Genomic DNA, 17,501 nt, shown 5'->3' on the forward strand with positions numbered 1-17,501 from the left:
TTGATTCATAGCTTATTTTTAAAGCCAGAAGGAATTGCTATGCTGATCTGCTCTGACCTCGAGCATGCAGTGGGCACAGGAGTATTTATAGCTCTGTTTACAGCATTCTACTCTGTATACAAGCCAATAAGGCCAAGTAAAGAGCAGAGTCCCTGCCCCAGTGTAGGTTTGACAGCCACTACAAGCTCAACTGCTTTATTAAAGTATTGCCCTCAGTAAATGGCAGGGCAGACTAGCCCTGCTGATTTCAGAGCGTGTGGGCAGAGAGTTGCCCGTGCGCAGGACTTGCTGCGCATACATCTGTGGCCTGTCTGCAGCAGAAGCAGAAATAAGCTCCAGGTGCAAGGACAGATCTGGGAAATCCTGGGTCTGTGCTTTAGTGTTTCTTAGTCTCCCTGCTGAGCCTGTCTTGCATCTTCTCTTGGGGGATCATCTCTCCTATGTTCTAACCATATTGAAGCAGCCCAAAAGATGCCTAAGGTCACTGGACAAGATGGTTGAAATGAGCCTAGAGAATAATAAATAACTTGTAGGGAGGTGCTGGAGAAGAGCAGGACAGAGCCACCACTAACTGCAGATGCTACAGCTCTCCTGGTATAATATTTCTCAGTGTGTGTTCCCTGCTTTGTATCTGGAGTTGCAGGCTAAGTTAAGACACAGTGTCCAGAGCGCCACAGTGCTGCATCTCAGATGTGGTGATGAACTGACCTGCCCAAAGCTCAAGCACTCCAAGAAGATAAGCTCTCTCTTATGTGTGGAACTGAGATCATTAGAATTGAAATAATGCTAAAAGTTATCTTGCTTGTCCACTTGCCATGTCATGTCTTCACATCTCACAGCACGCAGCCCGTGTCCAGGCCACTTGTCTTTCTCTTGTGCTTAATTCTGTTGCCTTAGCTCTTGACGTGTAGCGAGTGTCCAACCAGAAACCTGAGCATTAACTAAATACATTAACTAGATAGATTAGCTAGTTTTTCTTCCTGTTCGATGTCAGATTTCTGCAGGTTAGTGCCCTGCAACTGCTTTTGGACTGCCAGCATGATGTAAGAAGCCCTTGTCATTCTCTTTCCAGTAAAATGGCAATTACAATATTTCTTAGAATAAGATTTTCATAGCTCAATTTTGTTAGTGTTCTGATTGACATGTGTCCTGTCATGTTCAAATTCCCCAGAGAGCCTGCCTTTTTCACCAGACTGTATTTGTGAGTGAACATGTAACTGACTGTAACATTGTACTTCCCTCAGATGAAATCCCTAAGAGGGAAAGTAATTGCCTTTTTACATGCAGAAATGGTAAAATCAGCTGGAGCTATTGCTTTGATAGTTAAGAGAGTCAGTTATTAATATTTCTGCATGGAGGCAGCACAGCCACTGAGGCCTTTGCAACTGTGAATCTCACAATCTTGCTCTTGGGCAAAGTATATGCAGTCATCTCTAATCTGTTCCATCTCTACACAAGCAGCTCACCCAGCAGTGTGAACAAATTGCCTGGAAATGTCGTCATCGGGCTTCATCTGGCACTATCTGCCCTTCTGTCTGGGTCATTGATTTCCTCATCTCCTCTGCCTTAAAACTCACATCATACATTAATTTGCGGCTCTCCAGTACTGAAGCAGCTGCACTGTGCCTTCCCTGCTCAACACCAGCAGCTTTCAGCCTCTGAAGTGTCCTTTACTGCCGCTCATACGAAGACCTCCTGAATGTGTCTCGAGTGGCCTCCCTGCCTGCTACATAACAGCATGTGCTCTGCCAGCTTTTGTTTCATCACAAGAGAGCTTAGAGCTGTTCTGCTTTCGGAAATTGGGTAAGATTTGGTCTTCTTCCTACAATGACTCAGTGTGCTGGAGAAATGACTCCTGCCTTGTACCAGCAGCTACCACGCAGCTCTCAGAGATGTGCCAGTCTCTGCTAGCCACCAGCTGCCCTCCAGGGAGCCCCTTTGCCAGCAAGGGGCTGCTCCACGCTCTGGTCTTATGATTGCTAAATATAGAGTCCATTGATAAATAACATAAATGCATGAAGGGTGCAAGAACCAACAGTTGTTGCAGAGTCATCTTAGCTAATACAGCCTTTTCCTCTGTTCTTTTGCCCCTCTCCCTGTGGCCTTTCAACACCATCCTTTGCATTTTGAGTAGATATCTCTGCGCACCAAATTCATACTCAGTTCTCATTGCAAGAGTGTCCAGGATCGGGCCTTCAACATGTAATTCAGTCCAGAGAAATGATTCTGTAAGAGATAAAGTCTTGTCTGGCTACTCACTAATGCTGTGGTCGCTCTCTGCTTGCACCGGTCGAAGTTCATTCCCAGTCCTGGTCCACTGCCATCGTTTAATAGCCAGGTACCACTCAGATCCTGTATCAGACCTGTTTGCTGTGCTGAAGCCAGTTTGCGCAGCTCAGCCGCAAACCTTTGCCTACTGTAGGTTTGCACAGCTATTCCCAAGGATCTAATCTGGCCAGCAGAAACTTACTTTTCTTGCGTTTTATTACGAGTAATAAAGTCCCACCTTTCCTCAACACTTGTAAAGGGAGTATATCTGACATGGAAATAAGTGCAAGATGGTGAGGCCTCAAATGTGAAGCCCTTACTCCTAAATTAATGGTGATCTTAATGGGAATAATTCCATTCAAAGGAAGCGTCAGATAAAATGAGTCTATTTCCTTAGGGAAGTGTGTTCTTTTATAAAGCTCTGCTGATCCTTGTCTTTCTAGAAACCAAATTGGCAGTCTCTTTGTTTCGCAGCCAAATTCCTCGTCCTAGGCCTGGAATATGTCCGGAAAAATATTTCTAGAGAATCCCCTGTTATAAATAACTTGGAGGGGGGAAGTATTCTATGTATCCTTCCTAAAACAAAGAGCGGCAGGCTGCAAAAGGGTATGGAGAAAGGGCTGATCTCTTGTACTAGGGGAGGAAAAAAAATTTTGATCTTGAGGCTGATGTTCTCAGTGTGTGCTCAGGGTGAGTCACATGAAAGGCAAATTGAGATAAGAGCAAAGACTCCTGAAAGAAGACTACTGATTTTAATCTCTGTATCCCTGCTTACAGGGTCTTTGCAGTAGAAATAAAAGCGCTACACTTCCTTGCAACGTCTCCTTGTTAAAAGGCGCAGCACCACCAGCTCTGCTGAGCTTTCTGTCTATGCCCTTGCTGTATGTTTTCTATGTATAAAGCCTCTCAGGAAGTTTTTTTTTGTGAGCTGTTTACAGAGGGCGCTGCGTGGCCAGCCTGTCCCAGCCCTCTGGCAGCTGGTACCGCCACACCATATCCCGGCTTTAGCCACGCTGGCTCTTAAGCAGTCACACGTGAACTTTTATCGGGTTTATGTAGTTGCATGTGAATATCACTAGATGTCCTCTACTGCTAAGCAGCTTTATCGTAGTCTGTGCCAAGCACCACACAGAAATTCAGTGAAATGAATCTCAGCTGTTTAAGCTGTCTTTTTTATAGCTTCATTGTTCCTAGTCCATCGATGCACAGCAATATTCCTCATCCATAGCCTGCGGGAGTGATCTGCTACCTCTGACCGACTGGACTTACAGTGACAGCAAAGCTACTGTATTAGTTTCATGCAGATTTAGAGCCATCTGGCATGTTGTAGGAGCACCTCAACTTTTTCCTTTGCAGCCTATTTGAGACTGAGCCGTCAGGCAGGGCTCAGGTTCTGGCCTCCTTGTGCTCTTCTCCAAATTCAAAGGTCAAGCCTGTGGGGCTCTGCTCTAGCGAGATCTGATCCAGTGCAGGATGGTGCATGCATTTCTGCAGGGTGCAGTCAGGTACAGCTCCCTGTTCCAGCACAATCCAGCTGCCCTCCAAGCAGTGATGCCGGCAGTGCCCTGGATTAGCTCATGGGAGGGCCACCGCGTGCCCTCAGACCCCATCTCCACCCTCTGCCTTCTCTGCAGCAACCTCTTATCCCTGGCTATGTGGCACCAGCAGGAACTTCTACAGATGAAAACCTTACCAGTTGCACTGTTCCTGCAGAGAAAACATTGCTTTTTTTGTGCAAACAGTCCCTGCCTTGCTGTGCAAGCCCCGTGCTTGCAGTCGCCCGCTGCAGACCTCAGCTCGCGTGCAGCGTGCCAGGGGCGGGCAAAGGAAGCATCCCCAGCCAGCCTGAAAGGCAGCTGCCAGCAAAACAAGCCAAGAGGCTCGTGCTGCGTTAACCTGCTCAGCTTTAATATGGGATAATAAACAGCCACATTCATCTAGTCCTAATAGTAAAACATTATGCTATATAGATAATGCGTCCTCTTATTTAGAGACAGTTTGCCTGAAGTATAGTCTGACCTGAGCAGTTCAGAGACTGTACAGTCACTTTAATCTACTAAGTGAAGCTGAAACAGACTGGAAATGTCGTGTGCTTAAAGCTGTATGGGGGGAATGTATGTTTCAGCTGTATGTTGGCTGAAATTTTAAGGCACTTTTTTCTTTTAGCTTTGTATTAAGTTCCACAGTTTGAAGCGTTGCCCATCCTGCACTCGCATCCCCCCCGGGAAGGCTGGTAAAAGGGGGGGCTCTTCATGCCACTGCCTCTGCTGTCAAACTGAACATGAAGTTTTGTTTGAGGGCTCCTTGGGGTGACTCAGCAGGATACAAAAATGCACTTAAATTGGAGTTGTATTGTGTAAGCGCTCAACCACAGCAGCAATTTCCCTTTAGCAATGTTGTTAACTAATATGCACTACAAGAAATCTAATGCTGCGCCAGATACTGGCTGGAATTGAAAGAGGAGGTTTTGGCTTTCCTCCTTACATAAATCTAGTTTTTCTTACGGGCAGGAACGCTACTGAGAACTGAGGAATACCCTGGTGACCCAATGTGCAGGAGCCAGGCCACGGGCTTTTCCTCTCAAATGTTACTGCCTTTGGTATGAAATGCATCAGAGATTTTCAGGTTTGGGTATCTGAATATTGGGCTTGGTTTGGAAATACAGCTATCTCCACAGAAGCAGAAATGTGCCTGCTCTGAAGGATGATCTGTTTAAGATGCCCAAGTACAAACCTGGATGCTCAGATTTAAAGATCTAAACCTGAAACGTTTGGCCTACCAGTTCCAGGACTGCTGTGTCCCCAGCATTTAGTGACAACATTTCCACACCTTTGAGGGTGTATGAACGACCTGCTGTGTTTTGAGACTCACTAATGGGTACTGCTTACCGGCAGCTTTGCCAGTGCTGCCCTTGCTCGTGGCAAGATGTGCTGATAGCAAAAAACCAGATTCCTCTGAGCCAGCCACCTCCATCGCTGCGCTGCACAAAGCTGCTGACAAAGTCTGCCCTCAGGAAACTGAGGAGACCGTTTTGTCCAGAAGGAAAATTTGCAGCCAACAGAGGAGCCGAGTTTTGCACCAAATCCACGTGCAAATCTGTGACTCCTGTTGACAAACGTGTCTTACAGACCCAGCTGTTGATTCATGTGAACAAAACGCCTCTGTCCCTCCTGTGGGGGTTCCCCTGGACATGCCTCCTGTGTCTCAAGATGGGGTGAGATTAGTGAAGAATTTGCAGGGTGAGCCGGCACGGGCGCCGTGGCCAGGCGTGCTGTGGCTGCTTGCTGTGGGTCTGCTCACTCTCACCTCCTCCATGCTGCTGGACCAATGCAGATTTTGAGGCAGAGACTCATGTATCTTGTTTGTAAAATGGCAGTGTGCTCCTCTCTACCTCTTTCTTATGTGGGAAAGACAGCACGGAGGCTCTATCTTGTTTCGTGCAGGCTACAGCGCAGTGTCAGACTGCCTTGGGTAGATGTTTTCAGGGAGTACTGGGGTGTACATAATGCTAATTTGGCACAGGAGGGGAGCTGGGGCTGTTCACTTGTCTGTAAGAACCAATTCGAGTTGTATTCATCTGCTTTGCCAACCAGCATGGAGGTGGGCCCTGACCCAGCAAGGTAAATTAGCAGGTGCCTAAATGCAGCGCCCTGAGAGGCTCAGGGTGCTTGGCACGTGCCTGAGCACCCTGCAGGATTGTGCCCAAGATGCTCCCGTGGTAGGACACGGGGCACAGTCAGACCAACTGGTCCTTACTGATACAGATTATTCTCACGTAGCTATTGCCTGCATCCTCTGTAAGGGCAGCGTGTGTAAATAAATGAGTGCTCACGCAGAAGCAGGACTTTTGCTCCTGTCAGCTGCAAGGTGAAGGTGTGAGGTGGCAAAGGAGTCTGCAGGTGAGATGTGAAGTGCTGCTTTGGTTCTGTCTCCCAGTACCAAGGGCAGAAAGGAGAGGTAGGAAAAGCAACCACTGCCCGTGTGCTCCCTGAAGTCCCATCTACGATGAGCCGTGGTGTATTAAACACAAATTCTGTTATTGCAATAGAAGTGGATAAGGCTTCCTCGTCTTTAGTATGAATATATATGTGTGCATACAGTAGCTGGTTCTTAATGGCATAGTGTGTGCTGTGTTCACGTGGCACGAACTGCGTTTGTGTAATCCCGTGCCCTCCGGTTGCTGCCCCGTCCATCCAGCAGCGCCCGCAGAGAAGCTAGTTGTTTACTCTCCTCCTCCTCCTCGTTTGCCGGCGGCTGCACAGACCCCGCGGCCCGGCGGGTCGGTCCGCTCCCTTTCAGCCACAAACCCGCCCGGGGTGCCGGGCGGGCAGAGGCGCGGCACCGGCCGCCCGCCCGCCGGGGCGGCTTAAGGTGCCGCCGCCCGCTCCCGCCGCCGCGGTCCACCTTAACGCGGCGGCGGCTGCGGCGGCGGACGGGCCCATTGCCGCGCCGGGGGTCGGCGGGCCCCGGGCCCCCCGGGAGCCGCGCCGCCGCCCCGCGCCCGCCGGAGAGCGGCATAAAAATGAGTCAAAAGTGAGAAATAAGTCGCCGTCACCGAGCCGCAGGTGACGGCGGGTCCCCGCCGCCGCCGAGAAACCCCCGCCGGCGGCGCCCGGCCCGGCCCCCGGCGGCGGGGCCGGGCTATTTATAGCAGCCGCGGCGGCGATATAAGGGATGGCCGGTGCGGGCTCCCCTGCCGCGGCCGCCGGGGCGGGAGCGGGCGGGCGGGGGCCGGGGCCGGGGCCGGCGGCGCTGCCCGGCCGCGGGCGCCTCTCGGCGGGCATGGGCGGGCGCTGAGGGCGCGGCCCCGGCAGCCCGGGTGAGCGGGGCTTCGGGGAGAGGGGTTGGAGGGCTCGGGGTTGGGTGGTGCTTTTAGCAGGGGAAAGACACCAAAAACCAATAAATCGCAGTTTGTTTTGCTTCTCCCCCCCACGAAGCGAGGGGTTGCGGGATAGCGCCGCGAGGAGTTACGGCGCTCCACGCGTGAAAAGCCCGCGGGAGGGGTGGGATCACCGTGACACCCGGCGGTAACTGCGGCGGGGCTTTCCCTTCTCTCCTTTCCTCTTCCCCCAGTAATTCCTGCTGAAACGCGGTGCCCCGCTCTGGCATGAGCCCCCTCCCGCCAGGAGGAGCGCTCCCGGGGCACCGCCGCTTTCCCTGGCCGGAGGTCGGTGTCGGGAAGAAAGGGCTGTCGCCGACTGTCGCCGCGGAGCCGCCGCTCTCAGCAACGCCAGGCGCCGGGCTTGGGACGGTACGGTCGCTTTGTGCCGCGGGTCTCGCTGCGCGGCGGCGGTGGGCTTTCGGTGTCCTGGGGGTTTCTTTCCTTCTCTGCTGAACGCTTGAAAAATGGAATATATAAAGCAATGGTTGGACCGCTGTGGGTTTCAAGTCGTCTTCTGGGCGTGTGGTGGGGAGAGGGGGTGACTCTGAGTTACACTGTGTCATGAAAGATCTTTATAAGTTGAGGGTTTGTTGGATTTTTGTTGTGTCTGGGGTTTTTTTCTCCCCCTAGCAGATTCAGAGCCACGCTAATCTTTTACTTTCCTACCCCTTGCGTGTTCTGATCTGTGTATTGCAAGATTTCTTATCTTGCATTAAAACTGCTCTTAGACCACTAAATACTTTGTGAAAGCTTCCAGATTCATGTGTTTGAGTTATTTGCTAGACTTTTGGAAGAAAGATAGAGATGCTGTCTTTAATTACAAAGAAACAAGGAGAAGAGGAGGTGCTTTTTTTTCCCCCTCGTTTTGCTTTTTCTCTAAGAAAATGAACTGAACCACAGCTGAAGGACAAGGACTTTTCAGCTCTTGTGCTTGGGATTGCTGGGGATTAGAAAGAAAACTTGTAACTTCGTTTTTCTTTTTTTAAATGGCTCAAGAGCCCTAGAAACAGTGTTTAGAAAACCCTGCTTCCCAGCCAGAGAAACTAAGATAAAGCCACGCTGGCTGCAAGTCGAGGAGCAAGTTAAGAGTTAGCCCTTGGGTGGACCAGTCTCAGCATCCTGTGCTTGGCTGCTCTAGTAACTCTCCCTGTCGAGCTGATCACTTTATGCAACAAATGGGGACTTTACACCGTGGCAGTTTGGAGTAGAGGCTGGGGTTTTGTTAGAATACCAAAGCACACAGTGGAGTCATGACCCCTGTGTGAGGCTCTCCCCAAGCACAGGTAACCCCCTTCTGCACCCATCAGCTGGAACGTTTCTACATTAGTTGCCTAATGTTATGAAAGTGTGAAAAGCTAAGCTACCAACTCCTTAGGTATCTGAAGTCATCCAAGTTCAGATTTTGGTGGCAGGCTTAAAGGGATGCTATTCACTGGAAACGTTCTATTTATGTCTTATGTGGAAACTGTTGTTCATACAATAGTTGGTACTAAGAACAAGTGTACCAACTTTATAGTCATACCCGGATATAGATGTGCTTTCTGAATTTTCGCTATGAAATGATCCGGTTAGCTCAGGCCCTTTCTGCACAAGAGAGATGCATTTCAAAGGCCTAAAACTGCATGTGTCGGCTGTCATTATGTTTCTTTATGAAAGGTGCTTGTCTGTTGCTCTGAATCTGTTAGGGGCATTACAAAAACGAGGTCTATTAATTTAAGAACTAGGAGAAGATAAGAGAGAGAACAAGGGTGTGGCAAGGAAATTATGAAGTAATAGCTTCAAAAAAACCATCTCTTGGTAGCATAGCTTTGGACTGCCTAATCGAGATAGGATTTCTTTCTATGTACTTGAATCTGAAAATACAAAGCTGACAGTATCTCTTTAAAAATAATATTGCATATGGAAAAATAGGTGTTCTTCATATTATAGTTCTGTATCAATTTGTTTGACTTCTTTTGATTTTGCTCCTCCATTCCAGGAGATATCCCATATGATAGAGTGTGTAGCCCAGATTGCAGAGGGCCAAACACCCCACCAGCATGACTCCCAAACCAGAGCAGCTGCACCAGGGTCGGAGCTGGCCCAGCATCTGTTTTCAGAAATGATGCGAAAGGCAGTTTCTATTTACTGAAGTTTTTGGTGGGTGTTTTCACAAGCTCAAAATTTTTTGCAGAGGAACTAAGAATTACAGAAACAAAGCTTGCCTTCTTTGTGGGGGGAGTTTTTGGTATGTGTTGCATTGGGTGGTTTTTTTCTTAAACTGGGACTGAGGCTAACAAAAGGGAGGAATAAAACTGTATCATCTGGTGGTTAGAGAGGACTTCTTTCCTTCTCCCCACACATTTTTTGGCACTGGGGGAGACATGGTATTTGGAGACTGGAAGGAGGAGGGTGAGTCCTGTACATGAGCTGGTGTTGTCACTGGCAAGGTAGTACACGAGGGCAACGTAAGGACAAGTGAATATAGGAAAAATGAATGTGATGAATCATTATCATTGACATCGTGCTGTGGTTCCTTAGAGCCGCTCTTTAACTGCGGACAGAAACAGTGTCTTGTACCCGAAGACCTGCATGGCCCTTTAGCTCGCACCAGGTGCTGCTGGTGGTGTTTTGCTCTTGAGACCATCAGGGCAGAAACTCTGCTCCCTTCTGCTCTTAATTCTGGAGGGCTCCTTGAGGAAAGCTGTTTGGCTTCGTTCATTTCTGCCCTTTCCTTTTTATCTTCCCTCTTTGGCTATGAAATATTTTTTGTGGCTGGATTCAAGCCAAGAGCCTCTACCTACCTCCCGCAGTTGCCAAGCCAGGCATCCCTGCTGACCTGCTGGGCACAGGTGAGTCAATTCATTAGGATGAATCAGTCTGCCCTATGAAACTTTTAGGCTCCAGACTTCAACTGGACCAGTCTTAATTTGGTTTTGTCTGGTTTGTTTGCTTTGCACTGCTCCAGCCATGCTGTCACTCCTGGTGGCTCCTCGCTCCAGCCTTGCTCAGCCTTTGCAGCCTGCGCGGGGCCTCTGGTGCGATGTGGTGCCCCTGCGCGTGGGAGCTGCCCTTGCCTCAGCGTTGTTACTTCTCCATGACTGTGCATCCCTTTACCTCTCTTACCTGTAGAGGTGGAGGCAGGAGGGATTGCACCTCAGCATGGGAACGTGCAGCCCTCGACGGAGAGGGTACTCCAGACTCTGGAGATGGAGAATATTAACATGAATCTACAGGAACAAAGAGGGGAGTGTTTTTGCATGGTGGCAGTGTTTGCATAGGCTTTTACTGTCATAAATAAGTAGATCAGGATTGAGGGGACAGATTCAATGTGGAAAATACAGAATTCATTTTCAGGCTTCCAAGACAGTACTATAGACAGGGCTGAGGAGGAGAAGTGGTGTTAAAAGATATGGAAATGTGCCTTGAAAGTGACCTTTCAAAGATCAACGATATTATTCTTGGTGTCTGAGGCACCCAAGTTTAATGAAGTATAAAGCAGAAGGGGTTGGGAGGATTTGGTCCAAGTGAAAACAGAATGAGCGTGGGACTGGCAGATGGGAGGAACATTAGCCCACTCCTTGGTGAAGTTACTGCTTCTTTCTCCTGTTGTTGCCTACAGAGGGACTTGACAGAAGATATTTCGTGGGGAGGGGAGTACAGCCTTCCTGTTCTACTTGAATGTCACTGGCTGTTTTTTTTCTCCATGGGGAAATGAAGGTCCAACGCTCTAGTGGGTCACATCCTGAGTGTTTGTATCCAATGTAAATCTAGAGCAAGTCCATCAACTTCAATAACATCTGCAATAAGCCATGACTGGCTTTTTCTGAACAGAGAAGAGAAATGAACAGCTGTAACTTCAGATGCTGAATTTTATGGCATAGTCATTTTTTTGAGATTTGACTCTTTTATTCTCTGTTTGAGAATGTAGTGGAGCAATTGCTGATCTATGCGTGCATGTATATGTGAGAAAATGTCAGCGGAGGAGTAATACGTATGGAAGTCTTGCATAGAGATAGGGCAAACTGGCCACCTGTTCTTAGATGATTAAATAATTATACAAAAATACATCTCCTGAAATAATGATTGAGGGAGGAAGTGGGAGCAGGTTTGGGGGAGGTTACCAATATTTTTAAGTAGTTTGCTGTACTTATAGTACTTATGGTACTTATTACTGACTCTCCTGCTAATTTTACTGCTCCAGACACTAGTTCTTCAGTAAGTGGTGGTTAGTGCTGCACAGACGTATAGGTTTCATCAGAGAGACCAGTCCAGTGGCTGGAGCTAACTGAAGAGATGGGAAACCTGCCCCCAGGTACCTTCTCTGTCACAGACTGCCCAAAGGCGGGTAAGCTAAGGTCAGCAACTCTTAGAGATACCCATAACTGTGAATCTGCCTCTCATTAAGCCCACTTTTCTTTTTTCTAAAATGGGGTAGTTGAAGTTTCTTCTTTGTGGGGTGTGTTGGGAGCATAAATACAGCAAATGCTGAGATACTTCAGAAGGCATCTAAGTATCCGAGATATTCTGGGATTGGATTCCCCTTCCTGCTGCTTCTCTTCTGGCCAGAATTAACCTGCAGAATTGCTCAGTGCTTCTACAGCTGAGGTTTTTTTATTAATTTTTGGCTAAATCTTGTTTGCTTCAGAATTTGTTTGCCATTGATGGGCTTGAGATTAAAATCTTGAACTACTTTCTTGTACTTTTTTTCTACTACTACTCTAGAGCAGCTTAAAAAGTGTGCTGACACCCCTTCACCTTCTCCCAGATAACATAATGCCTGCCTTGCCTTCTCTTTCAGAAGGTCTGCTTCCGGAAAGAATGTTGTACTAAATATATAACTTTATGCAGTGTGGTAAAAATGGTTTATTCTTTCCTTATCCCTCTCAGCCCTCCACTATCTAAGCCTTCTTTGTTGCTGCAAATTCCACGTAGTTTCATACAAAGCCTCGCTTTTGAATGTACAACAGTTCTCATTCCTGTATTAACTTGCTAAACCTACCTGAAGTGGGCGCTTCATTTGATGGAAGGGAAAATATGTTTATTTTCCCAAAGGTGGGGGAAATGCCCCCAAATGGTTTGCTGATCTCTGCTCTCTCTGTTTGGTTATTGCCAACTCCTGACTGCATCTGCTTAGTTCTTGGTCTAGAGATGAGTGTCACTGAGGACTTCCTGGGGACTATTTCACATCGGAATGGTGACTTGTAATGATCAAACATGGTGGGCCAGACCACTGGTTTACGTAGTGACTGGTGTTAGTCCACTGAAGACCAAACAGCTGCTCCAAGTTTCCATCATCTCCAGTGAAAATGAGTACAACTGCATCAGCTCGCAGCCAGTTCACAATAAACCTGCTCCCTGGGCTGTGGGTTAACCTTGCTAAGTGTCTCCTGGGGTCAGGTCTGTTACTTTTGTATGTGAAAATAAGTCTTGATGTGCTTTCTGATTTACTGGAGTGTAAATAAAGCAAGAAGGTCTTTCACTTACAGGCTCACTCATCAGCATATATTAGTAACGCTCATCAGCTTTTGACTGGAACTTTGATGGCATAATTACTCTAAAAGGGTAACATATTCAAAACTACCTGTGTGACTTTGGGAGTTAGATTCCTAAGAGTCTTAGTCATTATTTTAAACAGGAATCAGCTTTTTAAGCCACACATACTCCTGAAAGTTTTAAGAAAAGGCTTCTGTTATCATGTCTTTAAAATGACAGTTTCTGGGACGAGCGTGGCAGCTCTGCCACTCCACTTATTTCAGATATTAAATAAGGAGGCTGAAGAAACAATTAGAAAAATACTGTGGAAAATAGATTCTCATGGGTAATCTTACTGGAGAGGTCTAAGATGTAAAAATGTCTACTCTTCAGTCACCTGACAGCAGGACAGATGTGAGCATGTATTTTCAGCTATGTCTTTAGGACAGCTGGGAGGATGACTGATGTCTTGGCCGTCACTGTAGGCAGAGCAAAACATACATTTCCCCAGACACGATTTGGTGCACTGAATTCAAACAACTTGTGACTGGAACAGTTCGACTCACCAGGGCAAACATGGTTATCAGAAGAAACAGATAAACTAAGAAAACAGTCTTGCGTACTCTAGTATTTATGTTTGTGTAGGTAAGACTTTAATTTGCTATCAATGATAGGTTTCTTTTTGAGCACTGATGGATTAGTCTTGGTACTTGTGCAATTTTTAAAGCATTCCTGTAACACTTGTAATGCAAAATATATTTATTTTGCAACATACCTGTGAGGTAGGGACCTACTATTTATCTTACTTGTACAGCTGGGGATTCAGTAAAGCTAAACACAGCACCCAGGATCACACAGGAAAGTCTCCAGCAGGACAGGCAGGAGGGTGCTGAAACTGGGTCTCAATTCCCATGAAAACCACCAACCTCTGGTCCATGCTTTTCCCATCAGGTTCCTCCTTGGTGCTTCTGAGGCAGCTTGGGGCATTTCCTTGGCTGGACAAGGTGGGGTTTGGCTTTTCTAAGGAGGAAAGCTCAAGCCTGGTGATAGAGGGAGGAAGATGATGTATGTCTAGGGGAAGATGGGGAATGGGGAGCATCCCCTAGCTGGAGATGCCACCACCACTTCTTCAGCAAGCCCGGCTTCCCCGATGCTGGCACAGGCTGCTTCACAGCTATTGAAACTCCATTCCTCTGGGCAAATCCCTGCTCTTCCTGTGCCCAGAGCCAGCTCTGCTCTTTTTAATAAAGTTAATGAGTGGCTGGGTTGCTGATGAAGCCTTCTGCCCAGCTGCTGGCTCCAGATCTGCTGCCACCGTGCTGTGTCCCTGGGCTGCCTGATGGAGGAGAGCCGCCTTCGCTCCGTCCCAGTCTTGTGAGGGGCACCAGTGTTTTGGTTTTGGGGGAGGAAGCTGTCACAAAGCTGGCAGAAGGCATTTTTTTGTTTTGGTTGCATGGTGAACAGTAACAATATGAGTTTTATTGCTCAGAACGTATCCACATTTATAGGATGCTATATTTAAAAAGGAGAAAAAAATGAGTCATGGGGAGCTATGCTAATGCTAAGTATTTATGTCTACCTCTTGTGAGGCTGAAGGCAGCGGGAGTTGAGCAACACTCTTGCGAAGTGTCTAGAGGATTTACGGATCAAACTAAAGCCTGCTGAAGTCAGCTGTAAGTCATGCTGTGCCTCGCTCGGGGCCCGTATCGTGTACCTTGTGCTGGTTACAGTGAAATATTCTTCTTGAAAAATGTGGGAGCACTCAGTGCTGTCGACTTCCCTGGGCTCGGGCAGGAGCTCTCTGAGGCATGGGCTGCAGCAGAGATCTTACCCTCCCAGCAGTTACTGCTCCTCTGCTGGAAAGTCACACCTCGGTCGCAGCCAGGGGAGGGATGTCCCTGTGTCTCTCGGGCCATGCCTACAGCACCACGTGAGCAGGTACCTGCACCCTGAGTGGGAGCAGGCAGAGCCTGGGCACATCTTGGCTTCTGCCCGCTCCTCTACAAGAGCTGTAGTCCCAAAGAGAAGTAAGGTTGGGGTCTGCTGCGGTACAAGCTGCCGGAGCTCTCCTTTCAGAGCCTGCTAGGGACACAGGGATGCCAGGGTTTGGATACTTTTGCCTATGGCATGTCTTGACACTAATGCAGTTGGCTTGCACTTAATTATGAAGTACAATTGTTGGGTTTTGTTTGTTTGTTTTATTTAGAAGTTCCTTAATGAAATAGTGTTCTATTTGAGAGTGCCAGTGAATTCAGCTTTCCAAGTGTCTGCTTGCCAGCGTGGCTCAGCTCCAGCCACAGGTAGAGGAAGGACTGGGACTGGGATTTCACTGCTGGGTGGGCCAAGAATAGAGGGTGGAGATGGACTTGCTGTGAACAAACCCAGACAGCTCAGTGTGCCTGGAAAATGCAGATTTGGTAACAGCAAGGTGCTCTGCAGCTGCTCTGTTTTGCCCACTTATTTGAGAGGAGGAGTCTTTGAAGTGAGCAGAAAATAATTATTAAAGTGAAATCTTCAGGTTTATTGGGCTTTTTGTTTTGTTGTGTTTTTTTTTTTTTTTAAGAATTGGTCATATCAGTATGAAAATGAGCATGTTTAAGCTTCCTTCAATACATTTTTGAGGGGTACACTGGAAAACAGAAAAGGCTGTAGTAGTGTAAGGCTGGTTCTGGTTTGTAGAAACAAATACTTGCTCATCTTGCAAATGTGAGAGGGGTTGAAAAGCTTTTGAATAGGGATCTGTTATTTGCACTGCTGGAAGCACAAAGCCTAATGGTGAGTCTGATATAAAATAGCTGGAACAAAGACCCACCCAATCCAAGTTAAAAGGATGTTAATGGACATTGGTGTAGTGGGAATCCCATTCATTTTTTTTCTTGAACTGGCTTTCCCACTTAAAGGGCTATTAAAACATTCACTGTAGCATGTCTCCAGGCACCTGGTCACTCCAAAAAAGCATTTAGAGGATTTTCTTCTGTAAGTTTGTGAGCCTGTGATACAAGCTCTTTACCAGTTGGCTGTTGTGACACAGAAAGACTCCAAAAAGGTACAAAATGACAAAAAGTAACAGGATGCAGATGGAATTTAATCTTTGAGGCACGTCCAGACACTGTTATCGGGTCTGTCATCTGTACTTAACATACCCAGATAGCTCTTGAGTGGTCTGCATAGACAGCTGGCAATTTAGTAGAGATTGTGATCTTCAGAAAATACGTAGCTGATGTTTTGTGTAATACTTGGTATGGAAGTATTAGTGCCACCAGTCTAAGTACAAGACTTGCCAGGTGGGGAACATCTATCTATAAAGTAGGACTCCTTGGGAAGAAGTTATTCAGTACCCAGCACTCAATCCCAGAACGAGTCAGGGAGGGCATTCACAGAGCTTGTGCTGTGGGGTGATGAACTGGGAAGGGGGAGATCACTGAAGGAATCCCTTCGGCTCAGTAGTGCTCACTGCTGAGCTGCAGTTGCAGACTGGAGGTTGGTTTGATGGCTGCTAGCGTTTGGTGGGGACAGGAGTCCCCAGCCAACCGAGGAGGAGTGCTCTGGGAAAACCCTAAGCTGTTGCGAGTTGTTTTTGTGAAACAACAGTGCAACGTCAAGTATTGCTATCATAGCTCTCAGAAGCATGTGATCTTGCTGTTAAGGTACCTGCTGAGCCACAAGTTACATCGGACACAACCATCCTTGGAGAACAAGGCAGGTATCGCCTGAGCCCATCCTGTGCATGCCCTGCTTCGATTCCACCTGAAGAGGCCTTGGTGGTAGCTGGTGAAGGATCGTAACTCTGGATTAAAAGTCCAAAGGTTACAATGAACTGTAACGATGAGGTGGACTTGAATGAGTACTTGCAGCTCTTCCCTCAGAAAATGTTTTGTGCTCAACGGCACAGCGCTGGGAGAGAGACTTCTCTGTTTCCTCTGCATGCTGTGGATGCTTTCAAATTTAATCTGCAAACAGGCAAAATAGCAGGCATGAGGAGCTGAGCAGACCATTTGCTTTTCTTGAGGTTTGGTCTGGTCTGAAGAGATACTGAATGCTCTGTTAAAATGCTCTGTTGAGCATTCTGCAAAATGGCTCCATGCAGCACAGAGATGCTGATAAGATGCTGCATCACCCCTGTCCTGTGAGCAGCAAGTGTTTTGTTACATGAGATTTACCTGTGGAGTATTAAGTCCATCTTCAAAAGTTTGACTTGGACTGAATGCCTGTGGAGCGTGAAAAGTCTTTCATGTAATCAGCAAAGTTAGCTAAGGGGATATATGATTTCTTATTCTTTTTGCAATGTAGCAAGTCTGTTTAATTAAGCATCTGGGATTTGAATTATTAAATAACAGAACAGTTTCAATCTACTTTTCCGTTGGTAAAGATGTCCAACAACCCATTTTTATTCCTTGGATTTTTAAATTATGAGCTTCAGAAACTCTTTGAACCTCAGGAGAACGACTTACTGGATCCGGGAGGGCAGAGAAATACAGCTCTTATTCTAAGGTCTCCTGAGCACAGCAAGTCAGTCCCTGTTGTTTACATACCAGCCTCACAAGAATATGGGAATAAATGTTAGGTGGTTTTCAGGCGTATCCTGCATTGAAGCATGTGTTTGGTTTTGTGCAGTGTAAGAATAAATCCTTTTGCTGCACAAAACACTGGGAGCAGTTCTCTGGAGGTCAGATTGCTTCATCTGTTTTGGGGTAAAAAAAAAATACAGAAAAATAACAGTAGTTGCAGTTTGCACGGGCTTGGGAAGGCTCGCAAAGAGGTGGATGGGTCTAGCCGAGAGGTGGGAAGGGACAAAGAGGAGTCGTCTAAACCAAAGTGGTGAAAGGCTGCTGAACTCGGGTGGTGGGTGGAGGTCTGCCACCTTCAAGGCAGTGAACGAGGAGCTGGAGAAGGAGGT

General features: G+C 47.4%; 1 protein-coding gene across 5 annotated transcripts in view; it reads left to right on the forward strand.

Moving 5' to 3' along the window:
• The window catches only part of MRAS (muscle RAS oncogene homolog), an 88,661-nt gene that overhangs the window by 40,828 nt on the left and 30,332 nt on the right, over positions 1–17,501 (forward strand). For 2 of the 5 annotated variants that reach the window (XM_050900001.1, XM_050899999.1), the window contains exon 1: positions 7,268–7,519. The exons of the other annotated variants lie outside the window; for them this stretch is intronic. The gene's annotated coding sequence lies outside the window, so the exon portion shown is untranslated. Of the gene's footprint in view, positions 1–7,267; positions 7,520–17,501 lie in introns of those variants that run through there. 5 annotated transcript variants of the gene reach the window in all.

Source organism: Gymnogyps californianus, chromosome 7 (assembly GCF_018139145.2).
Source record: "Gymnogyps californianus isolate 813 chromosome 7, ASM1813914v2, whole genome shotgun sequence".
Taxonomy (NCBI): Eukaryota; Metazoa; Chordata; class Aves; order Accipitriformes; family Cathartidae; genus Gymnogyps; species Gymnogyps californianus.